Here is a 12,140-nt window from a genome sequence, read left to right on the forward strand (position 1 = left end):
CTGGACAACATGTTTCACCCACTGAGAGAAGACACTCAAACAGCTCCTCTGCTGCTCTGCCACTCTTAAGAGAGGCACAGTGATTATAAAAGCACTTGTTTTAGGAGCACTCCTTTATTAAAAACCCCTTTAAAACCCAGTTCACAAATCGTTCGTTTACAAATCAGTCTTGGAAGGCTCGCAGGAGTTATTTCCATCCGTCAGTCTGTGTATCTCCATCACACACACACACACAGGACACAAACACGAGGGAGCACAGCACGCATTCTCAACATTCAACCTGTTTGTTCTTCTCATAAGCTGAGAAATTGCAGCAGCATCACCTCCACTAGATTAGTACTGCACTAGAACTTCTGTCTCCAAATATAGCAGCATCAAACGGCACGATAACAACCAAAGTGTGTGTATTTTAATCACAAATCTAAATAAACTGTTCAATAGGAGGTTAATACCTTGAGAAAAAAAAAGTAAACATAAGCTGCTTCACCATGGGGCTCAGCTACAGTATGTTAATTAATTTCATTTATAGCACAGACGCCATTTCGACAAGGTTGTTGATCATGTGATTACAAAAAGTACAACTGGGAGCAGAAAACGTGTCTGTCGTGATGATGGAGCTGATAAATATACTTGCGCTCCTCCCTTACGGCTGCTCTAAGGGAATATGAGTCTTACGTGAGGCAGAACAAGTTTGGGTGTGTTTTTTTTTTCTCAGTTAACTTTACACTGGTGTGAAAACATACACTCTGGCTGATAATGTAGGTTACCCAGTGTGTTTACAGCAAGCAAGCCAGTCTGTGTGCATGTAGTAAGTGTAAACATTAATATGCAAACTAATCAAACCACGTCGACTGGGTTTCTGAGCTGTATTACACACAAAAGAGACACTGAAACAAAACCAATCCAAATCCATCGACTGGTGACAAAAGCATCTCTAGCCAATTTTCCATTTTGGCGTTAAAAAAGGGTGTTTAAAGAGATAAGGTTATTTTAGCCCAATGAAATCTTTTTTTTACCCTAAAATAGTAATTTTTTCCCAGTTAAATGTTTCTGAACTATGTTTTCTTAACATTTCACACTTGTTTTACCAGCAAAACAAGTCTTAAAATGGGACTGAATAAAATACCAACAATCTGATAAGTCATTTTTTTTGTTTTATCATGTGAAATACATAACTTCAGACAAAAAATTTTGCATTACTATGGAGTCAGTATGGTGTTCTTCAACACAGTGTTTCGATATTTGTTTTCCCAAACTTTCAGTTAGGATTTAAGTGTGTCTATTGTAAATAAAAAGCATAAAATGAAGTTGTCATCACCTATACGATCTATAAATTTGGCTTTGGATGCTCTATTGTACCTTATACACCCCCACTTAAAAAAAAAAAATCCAACCTATCCCTTTAATGCTTTGAGTATAAAATATTTTTTAGCAGAGAGCTGCGGTGGCACAGATGAACAAAAGAAAATGAACAATAACAATATAAAAGCCATATCACTGAGGTTTTACTGGACCTGGCAGTGGATAAAACTCCAACAATATGGTTGAAAAATGATTAACTTTTAAATCTCCGTGACTCTGGTCTAATCCTTGTATTCAGCGTGCCTACATTTTTTAATGGCCCTTAAGTAACACTCCCACCACATTTAATGTCTCAGTGTGTTTTCAGTGTCTGATCCGGGTGAGCACACTCTTGAATTAATACCCTGTTAAGTTCAAGTTTACAATGGGAAGAAAATTGTAAGAGCAAGTGCACTCATAGTTCCCTTTTCTCTGAGATGAGTCCTCCACCCTTGGAATGATTATAAAATAGAATGCACATTGGGAAATAAGACATATTATACTTGTTGCTTCAATCAACAGGCCATGACTATTCAAACGGAGATACACTCATCAATGTCCTCCAATGCTGTGGTGTGATAGTGTTTGATAGTGTTAGCCTGGCTGAATGAGGATTGGGGGGAGGGGGGTGAGCTGCTGGTTTTAGTGGAAGAAGTTAGACCCTCACGCACACAAAGCACAAGGGGAAGGACATGAGAGTGAACCTCAACCTCCGTCGTGAGCCTCAATCACAACAATGGATTTTAATAAAACTTTGTGTATGAAAGAAAAAAAAAAAGGACTAATCCCTTCAAATCTTCCATAATGAGGGAGAAGAAATCCAAAGACTGTGATCCCCCCTCCCTTAACCCTACACGATTTTAGGCTTTCCATGGGATTCCACTAGCTTAGCCGCTAAATCACTGCTGTGCGATACTGCCATATCCTCTAAGAACAGGGTGAACACATGATCCACATGGACACACACACAAGCAAATCTTATTTGACTTCGAGTGATGCATCCTGGAGAATTCCAGATTGCTCTCGGTTCTCACTTTACCCCCACCACTAGTAAAGGAGCAGGTGATGTGGTCATGAATCAGGCTGAATTAGCCCAGCCGGGGACACGCCACTGGAGAGCCAAGAAGATGAGGAGCAGGGAAAAGATAAAAAGGCTCAAAGACAAATCCTCTCTGCCCAATGTCTCACACAAACAACACAAAGACACATGAGCATCTGGCTGCTGTTTTCAGTTTTTTTTTTATGTCCTTCCTTGTTTTTTTGTTTTTTTTTTTCCATCTCACCTCAAGGCCATACAACAAACAGAGATCATTTAAGGTGGTTCAAGATAAGTTCATGGCAGAAAATGTATCAAGACAAATTAGGACCTGGGTCATACATTGCACATTCTGAGTCTGCATGTACATGGCAACAGTTCCATTTATAGTAAAGTGAGAGTCTGCGTCAGTGTAGCGTTATGTGCATGTGTAATCTATCACACATTCCATTTCAGCGGCGAGATCTCGAGCAATGCTAGCCCGGCGTGTGGCCCTCGTCGTTGTTGACTTTGACACAAAACAGAAGGACGCCACCAACTGAAATGGAAAGTGTTGTGCCAAAGGGAGCATACAGTCCACCTCAGAAATGAGCAGATGACCAAATTTGCACCACGTGGACTTCCGCACATGCAGAAATTATGACCCAGGCCTACAAATGACTTAAAATGAATGAAAATTGATGAATAAAGTGCCAAAAAAAGTGGTGTTCAGCAAACAGTGCATCTCCACTGAAACACTGTTGGCCTGAATGAATCATGTATGCGTCAAATGAAGCCTCCATAGACAAATGAGTCCTCCATATGCTACCTGTTTACAGTAATGTTTGTAAACCAGCTAATTATAATCAAGCTTCTCAGTCTTGGCAGATGTTTGTCCATTAACCTGCAAAGCGATTACTCGTAACACTGTGTGAAAAGAAAAAAAAACAGACATTAACAATGCCTTCACTGCTCTACAGAGTAAGCCCCGATGGAGACTTTGAGGAAGTTTATAGCCTGTACCTAATAAGAGATGTTTAGAAAATGATAAATGTGCTTTGAGCCTTGAAAAACTACACGTTCTTTGCTGCATCGAGAGCCAAAAGGTATCAGGATCAAAATGTTAATGTAAAACAGTTTTTGTGTCAAAATCACAATGAACTTATTACATATTACTTATGTGTGTATATATGTATATATTATACTGTACTTGTCAAATTATGTATTTGTATGTTACATGTTTTTATTTGTATTATTAGTGTATTATTATAGTCATAAATAAATAATATTTATCTAAATCAGAGGTGTCAAACTCAAATGACCTTGGGGCCAATGAGCATCTAGTCTGGTCAAGCGGGGGCCGACATAAAGGAAAAAAAGTTGAAAAAACTAATACTTATGGGCAAAATAAGATATTCATTAAGATATTAGACAGAATTGCAAAGTAAAAGTGTTTGCTTGGATATAAAATGATTCACAATAAAAACATATTTATGATGCACACAAGCAAATAATCACGAGGATAATTGTGATTAAAACAGCTTAAATATACGTCATTTCATGTTGAGTGTATTACATTTAATAAAGCAATGATTACAACCGAATGTCTTATTACTATTATAAAAATACTGCCGGCAAATACATTTAGTCTTATATTCTGTCTCTATTCCATCACCTCGCACAGTAGTGGGCTGGCCACATGTAATCGATCGGAGGGCCTCATGTGGCCCCCGGGCCACCAGTTTGACACATGTGATCTAAATTATTTAATGCAATTAAATGTGTTATAGGTCAAAGTGTCATCTAAATTCTGGGCTTTCTTTGCAATACTATTGACACAAAATTATATTACATTACTTACTGTAGCAACACTGGTGGAATAATGGATATATTTAGTGTACATCATTGACAAATACTAATAGATCTGGTATATAGTGTAGTATATACATAGTAATAGTAACCTTTGTTTTGATACTGATATCAAGATAGTTATTTTTACGCACTCATGCAATAAAGCCCTTTTGATCACATGGCAAAAGGAGTGGTACTGTGTGATGAACATTATATTTTGATACCACAGATTGTATACACAGTTCATAGCTAAGAGGGATCTATTAATGGAAATGAAAAATGGAAACAGTGGCTTTTCTACTGTCACAGCGGCAGCATTTCCAGACTCTCATAGCAACAGTTGCCTTTTTTTTACATTCTATTTAGAGCTTAAGTACTGGTGCTTGTCAATAAAACTCTCAATGGCTCGGGACCAAAATACATCTCCGACTGTCTTATCCCATATGAGCAACTTTAGCCTCTCAGGTCATCACAGAGTGGATAACTGTTCCCCGAGTACAAACTAAACACAGACACACAGACGGTACTTACTGTGCACCAAAGAGCTGGAACAAGCTTCCAAAAGCATGTTAGACTTGGATTAATGTTGAACTCCAGGTTAAAAAAAACATTTTATCATTTTTAGGCAGCCTGTGGCCAAGGGGAAAGGGAACTTGACTTGTAACCGGAGGGTCGCCGGTTCAAATCCCCACCCGGTCAAAAAAAAAAGGGCTGGGGTACCCCTGAGCAAGGTACCCAACCCCCAATGCTCCCCGGGCGCCACTCAGTGTGGCAGCCCACTGCTCCTAATTCTAGGATGGGTCAAAATGCAGAGGAATACTTTCCCTAAGGGGATTAATAAAAATTAACTAACTATTTCTACACTACTTTTGACTTTACCTTAAATATCTGTCTCAAGCAATATTTTGCGGATCCTGTGTTCATACTGCTTTCATTTGATACCACTGCTGAGCAGATTATGTTTTTGGTCGTGTTTCTCTGTTTACCTGTTTCAGATACATGAGTCAAAAAGTGCGAATTGGGATGAAAGTGAGAGTGTGGGTTATGGCCCAAGGACGAAATTAATATATTTTAAGTGGTGGATACAGATCCAGGATGTTTTTTTGAAAATAAATGGGAAACAGACCTAAAGGAATCTATCCCACAATTCATTGTGTACCACTGTTACCGCCACATGTTGGGCTGGGCGGATTGGAGCCAATCCCAGCTGATATGAAAAACTACCTGAGATTAAGACAGATCTGATCTTTTTGACTGGTCCAAAACTATATAGATTTTGGACATGTATTTGTGAAAGAATATGTGGAAAAAATACACATGAATACTCCATTCATTTTGGTGTGGCTTCAGCAGACTCTTCTCTTAGTGGTTGAAATAAAGATATAATTCCCTTCTTTGCTCTAATGCCCAGAGGGCATAATGGTTCTCTCCTTCCAACATACGGTCATTATAGCTCAGACGTTATCCATATTCACCTTGAAAAAAACTCTGATAACGGATTGCTATGCTACCTGGTTCCCCTAATCAACTTAACGGCATAACCGTGTGCGACTTTGTGGAACTGCTGAGGTGGACAATGAAGCATCTCATTGTAATTTGATTTATGGATGTTTGGCTAGAGTTTCAAGTTATGAGTTTGTGTTTATGTTGGCTGTATTGTTTTTTTTAACTGGAAAATAATAATAATAAAAAAGGCTAATTAAAATGACATTATCGTGTAAGGAATTGTACCTCATGTGACTATGTCATTGTACATTTAGGACAAAATCCATCCATTTTCATTCACATATATTGGCATAGTGGGAAATGATGTCACTATTATCACACACGACACTTACTACGAAGCAAGCAACTATCAGCCAATCAGCAGGTAGCTTTCTTAGGCCCATGGACAGAAACGCAAAAAATCTGGGAGTGCAAACGCATAAAATAAAATACAATCGTTTTTGTTTTAGCGTTTAATACATGATGTAAAACTATTAGATCTGCTCTTGTGTATATGTGTTATAAATATCTATATTTACATAAAGTATTGTCTCATAGCCTGTCTATACTGTCCACAACATGCGACTGATGTTACGCCTGTGCCGTCACTTCAGATGGACTGCCCAGTGGCACAGATTCAGAGAAAAGGGCTTCTTTGTCTTTCAAACATTCAGATCTTGCGTTGCTTTGTTCACTTGCTTCTGGGATTCGATTATGCTGCGCCTGAGCTCATTCTTTCTTTGATAACTTGACATTATTTAAAAGAAAAACCTCCAAAAGAGAGCTTACGTAAGTCATGGTTTTGAGACAGAGAAAGTTGCAGAATCATCTGTCAAACCGTGATGGAATAATTGAATGGAATATACAATAAAATGTAAAAGATTACAATATAAATCATTCTTTTTAAACTTGTATTGGTGCATATGTGTTTTGCCTATAAAGGTGCATTTGGTCAGCTATAATATACAGTAAGCTGACAGAAGATAGAAGAAATTGCTGCAAAATACACATGTATTTATTAATTGCAAGGATATCTAACGGTACATACATACTGTATGTCAATGATGAATTCTCAACAGGCTCGTTACGCTGCATTTTGAATACAAATTCAGAAGGACACAAATCACAGTTGTAATATGCATCTGCCTAACCCAATAAAAAAAGGTGCATTTATCTGTCATGAAAAATGAATGATGTTGAATGGAATGCCCTTTCCCAACAGCCAGATAAAGGTTTATTGAAGGCCAGAGACGGCGCAGAGGTTGCCATGGCGACACATGTGAAAGGGCATCTGATCTGCCTTTTGACCAGTCAATTAATTCTGTTAATTTTTTTTTCATCATCAAAGGTTTATGTTCTATTTCAAAATCGACTGCTTGCAAAATGAGATGAAGATATTGTGTGGATAAGTGCAGCAATGCTAGAGTCTTAAGATTAAAGCTGTCACGAGGGCAGAAGAGTGAATATTTAATATAGATTCAGTCTGAAGTAGTTAGTTTGCTTGATCTCCGTGCAGATTGGTGGGATATTAAATCAACAAAAACAATACATGAATTCTTAGTATCCTCATGTTTTCACAGAGTAATAATATAAAGTAACAACCTCTTTGACAAGCCAACCTGCTTTGGCTTGTCTCAATAACACTATGAGGACTTGGCACACCCATTACAAGAAATGGCTTCTTTTTTTGTTTATTGCGCTTATTGTTTTAGTCTACTGTATTTAACTGAAAAAAAACACTAATGATAAGGTTAATAATAGTGATGTTCAATGGCTTGATAGGAACAAATGGATGAGCTTATGAGCTGTAATTGTTCCCACGAGACTAATTTAAGTACAAATGCACTTACTGTAAGACATCCTGTGATGTCATTATGCCAACAGGACTTTTTATATTTCACATGATAAGTCCTTGTGGTATAAAAGATGTCCATAATGTACTAATGTCTGAAATGTCAACTTCATTAGGCTGCAGAGAAAAAAAAATTCCAGTGAGGGGATTAACTAAAAGACTCAAAAGCTCTGACATGGCTGCAAAATCCAACTACACACAAGTTATTTAAATGGACAATAACACTTTCTTTAGGTGTCTTCAAATAAATAATTCACAGACGTCTACTATGCTGTCTCTCTTCACTATATCCAAGCCATCAGATGCCGGTCATCAACATTAGACAGAAGGTAGTTTGATGATCAGTTACTGTAATTAGGACAGGTCAGCAAGTACAGTCTCACCACACTCCTCCTCCTCGTCCATCACCCCTCTCTCTCCATTCCCTCAGACAGTCCCTATCAGTAGTTTGCCATCTCCCCACACCACTGCCGCCTGTCTATTTATGATAGCAGATATGGCACTTGTCTCCGCAGAGGTGCGTGACGCGCTGCCAGCTACTCCGAAAAAAGGGCCAGACAAGCCGGTTATCACTGTGTCTACTGTCTACTGCAGGCCTGTTAAAGCATCAATTAATCTCACTTTAAAAAACAAAAAAAAGCATTTGATACACTCGAGCTTCATTAATACATTGCAACCAATTTCGCAGGCCTAATGAATCAATCTGCCGACTGGTCCCGGGTGCGTAGATTCCCAGATTATGTCGTCTGGAAGGAAACTGTACGGGAGATCAGAGACGAAGATGAATTACACGCATGGAAATAGGGACATGTATGTTTGTGGTGTAATAGAGGAGGGGGTCTCTCAGGGATACTGCATTGGAATTCTGGCAAAGCCTTTGTAAAATTCCTGTTGTGCAACTATAATAGAGGACTATATGAACTTTTTTACCCCTCTTTAGGGGTTGCCACAGCAGATCACATGTTTTTTTCCAGTGATCCACATATTTGATGTGGCAGAGTTTTTATGACAAATGCCCTTTCTGACACAAACCACCCATTTATCCGGGCTTGGAACTGTGTCTAGAACACTGGATGTTGCCCCCAGCTGCTGAGTATCCAACTAATCCAATCAATGGGGAGCGACAAGGATTGCTCAGAGGTACCCCAGCCCTTGACCTGTCAGGATTTGTCGGTTCCCTATCCAAGGGGGCCAAAAAGGACGGCAAATTCAGGTAGAATCACACACTTGAGTCTATAAAGGCAAATGTCTTGGGACGACCTGATTCTGGTCAAAATCACAGGATCAGATAACGGAAAAAGAAAAACCTAAAATACAGTATGATCCAAAAAGCCCCAACCAACATCAGGTGACACAAATGTCTACTATAATGCATTAATCATATAAGCTATGTGGACTTATTAAATGAAAGCAAATCACAAATTAGTATAATTCTGTCAAAAGCGAGTGTGGGACTAATATTGTTATCGGTAGATACTGTGAAGGCTGTGAAATCAGAATCAAATGGTAAAGAGCCATCCCCACTAAGAACTGAAACAGATTTAGTGTTACGGTTTAGGATTAATACATAATAAAAAATAAAAAAATCAGGCCTAATTAATCAATCTGTGAATTTTGGTTTAGTGGACACAAATAAGACACGTTGGAAACATCACAATTTGGAGGTTTTAGTGGATCTACACTTCATGATTTTCTGATATTATATGGATCAAACAAAGAATTGAGAAAATAATCGTCAGATGAATTGATTATGAAAATAACCGTGAATTGTGAGCCTAATAATTGAACTACCCACTTTGTTCACTTGTTGATACAGAGCCAGTGAATCAGGCCGCAGTGTCCTGGCAGGGCGAGCACAGAGAGCTACGCAGAGTAATTGGGAAAGGTTATGCTTGGAGCGGAACACAGGGCTTGAATGTGATGAAGAAGGGATTTGAATTTTTCAAAGACGTGGAAGGACGGACGAGAGCGAGACCTAAGAAGTAGATGTTAAGTGCTGAAAAGAGAGGAAAGTAAACATGCAGGAAAAATTACCCCAGGGACGGTGACCAATGAGACTCTCTCTCTCTTTTTTGAATTTGACAATGAACACACTGTACTTGTGTACTCTTGTGTGCAGAACATGTGTGTACATGCATGAAGATTCCGATAGCAATATCTGATGGCCACGCTAGTAAACCATATCTCTTAATAGCTCATGTTTCAATGTTTCTTCACACCCCCACCGTTTCACACTAAGTCTTATTAATTAGGCATGAAATTGCTTTAATATACTGCCTGTGCAGCATATCCGCTTCAGACACAGGAGCAGATCTCTTTCAAGAGTTTACCAGGTACATGGTGACCAATCATCAGCACAAATGTGCTGCTTTTAAGCACCCACTTGTTAAAAACTGTAATGCATTCACTTAAAAAAAATTAACTCAGTTAATTATTTATTTCAAAAAATGATTTTCTGTTCTGTTTTTTTCTGAATTAATAAGACACTTAGAAGCTTTCATCTGCTCCTTGAGAGCTCGGTGTAATTAAGCAAACATGTCAGACTTGTTTGGTTTAACACTGTTTAACTTTGCTTTTGGTTCGTGACACTGGACCTGAAAATATATTAAAAATAAACACAAATTCAATGTTCCGCGATCAATAATTTGCGTGAGAATATGGTAGTCAAGCCATAAAAGAAGCCGGGAGGGAGCAGGACATGTTTGTTTCCATTAAAATCAAGCTCTCAGTGAAGGAATGAAAGCCTTAAATATGTTGTTAATTTAGGGAAACAGAAAAGTGCATTCATAAATGCAGAGAAATCACTCTGAAATTTAGATAAAAAAGAGCTTTTTAGTTTTTTGTGAATGCCTGTACACTTGGGATCTTTGCAATTTAATAAAGATAACCTGCCAGAGACATTGAGCACGCCTCGCTCCTCATCGCTGCTCTTACAACACCACATGCCTTGGCCTCCTGCCCCTGCCCTCCTCAACCGTTTAGCCTAACCCGCATGTTATGGGCTAAACACAGCCAGCTGCAGGCAGTTAACTGTCTAATCTCACATCAATCGATTCCCCAAACAAGGATAGGTGGAACGGAAGTCATGTAGCAGGGGGGAGGGGTTGACAGCGCAGCATAGGGTGAGAACAAAAGGGAAGGGCAGGAATGAGTGGGAATCAGACACAGAGATATCACAGCTTTTTTTTTTTTCCTCCACCACCACTGGATTGGTGAGTGCGTGACAATCTCTTGTGAAAGCAACATCGATCACAGCACACATCCAAAAAGTCCTCAGTGACTGCTACATCCTAACCTACCCCATTAGCTCCCTTTCTCCTGTGCATTTGGTGTATTAATGTGACTCCTTCCGTCCCCTCATGGACAATTAAATGAGGACGTTTTCAAAAATGAGAAACATATGGAGCTCTTTAATTGGCCAATTCTTCTTGACAACATGTGTGGCTTTTCCCTCATTGCGTAAAACGATGGGAGTCGGGGCGGGTATTTTGCGATCTAGTCAGACATGCATAATGGAGCACAGAGTGTTGAACAAACTGTCATTGTCCTTCCGCAAAAGAGTAAAACAGCCCTTCTGTTCCCTGGATTAATAGCATCATTACAGAGAATCCATGTTCAGTACACAACACCATACTTTGGATGCAGTCAGTGGGTTACGTACATCGCAGTGCAGGCTCTTTTGTTTTTGGAGAATATCTGTGTGGTAATGAGCCCATACGAGGGCTACATCCATACTAATTCCTTTTTGTTTACAAATGCATACATTACGCTCTGGATACACGTCGTCTGGGAGAAGTTTAGAAAAGATTATTGTTTTGTTTTGTTTAAATGTCTTTACTGTACATATTGACTCGCATACATACTTACACATAACTTCAATAAAAGTTTCTCATCGCTGTATAGTTGTGCTCCTCCGCTGTGTCAAATGTGATGACGTCGTCGAACAACTTGCTGACTCGACTTTTGACGGATAAGTCGCTCTGAAAAAGTCAACGCCACGACTGGATTATCAGCTGCAAACATGCAGCGTAAAAAGCACCGAATGCATGCTACTGCTGACTTAGTTTCAGTCTCACCTTGTTTTTGGGTCGAAAAAAGAAATCCCACCTCTCCCTTTACACAGTTGTTGTTTCTCATTAAGCATGATCAGTGAGCCTTAATAGTCACGTGATGTATGTTTTTTTGGTGTGTTAGTATGGATGCTGGTTACTTTAGAGTTAAAACGTTCACATAGATGCTTATCAGTTTCATTTCTTAAATGAAAACATGGCAGTGTGGATATAGCCTGAGGTGCATGGCTGATATAATCTGAATACCTACTGTATATACAGTATAATCCTAGTTTTACTGCATTCCATGACCTTACAGTAACCGTGTGAGGTGGTGAGGGTAAGGAGGACACCAACAACTCACATCCAGGGAGTTATTGTTTAACACATGTCATGTGTAATCTGCCCGACCCACAGTGCTTAGAAAAATTATTCATATTTAATCACCACGCTACGAAGCTACACATCGCCTGCCGCTCACTAAGTCATTTTCCATGTTCCATTATCAAAGTTTCAGAGACGGGTGCTCTGGGAAGGGGGACTAAAT

At 39.1% G+C, this 12,140-nt stretch overlaps 1 protein-coding gene across 3 annotated transcripts in view; it reads right to left on the reverse strand.

The window, feature by feature from the left end:
- pcdh17 (protocadherin 17) overlaps positions 1-12,140 on the reverse strand; it is a 68,543-nt gene that overhangs the window by 29,985 nt on the left and 26,418 nt on the right. The gene's annotated exons all lie outside the window — the stretch shown is intronic.

Source organism: Solea senegalensis, linkage group LG7 (assembly GCF_019176455.1).
Source record: "Solea senegalensis isolate Sse05_10M linkage group LG7, IFAPA_SoseM_1, whole genome shotgun sequence".
In the NCBI taxonomy this organism is placed as follows: Eukaryota; Metazoa; Chordata; class Actinopteri; order Pleuronectiformes; family Soleidae; genus Solea; species Solea senegalensis.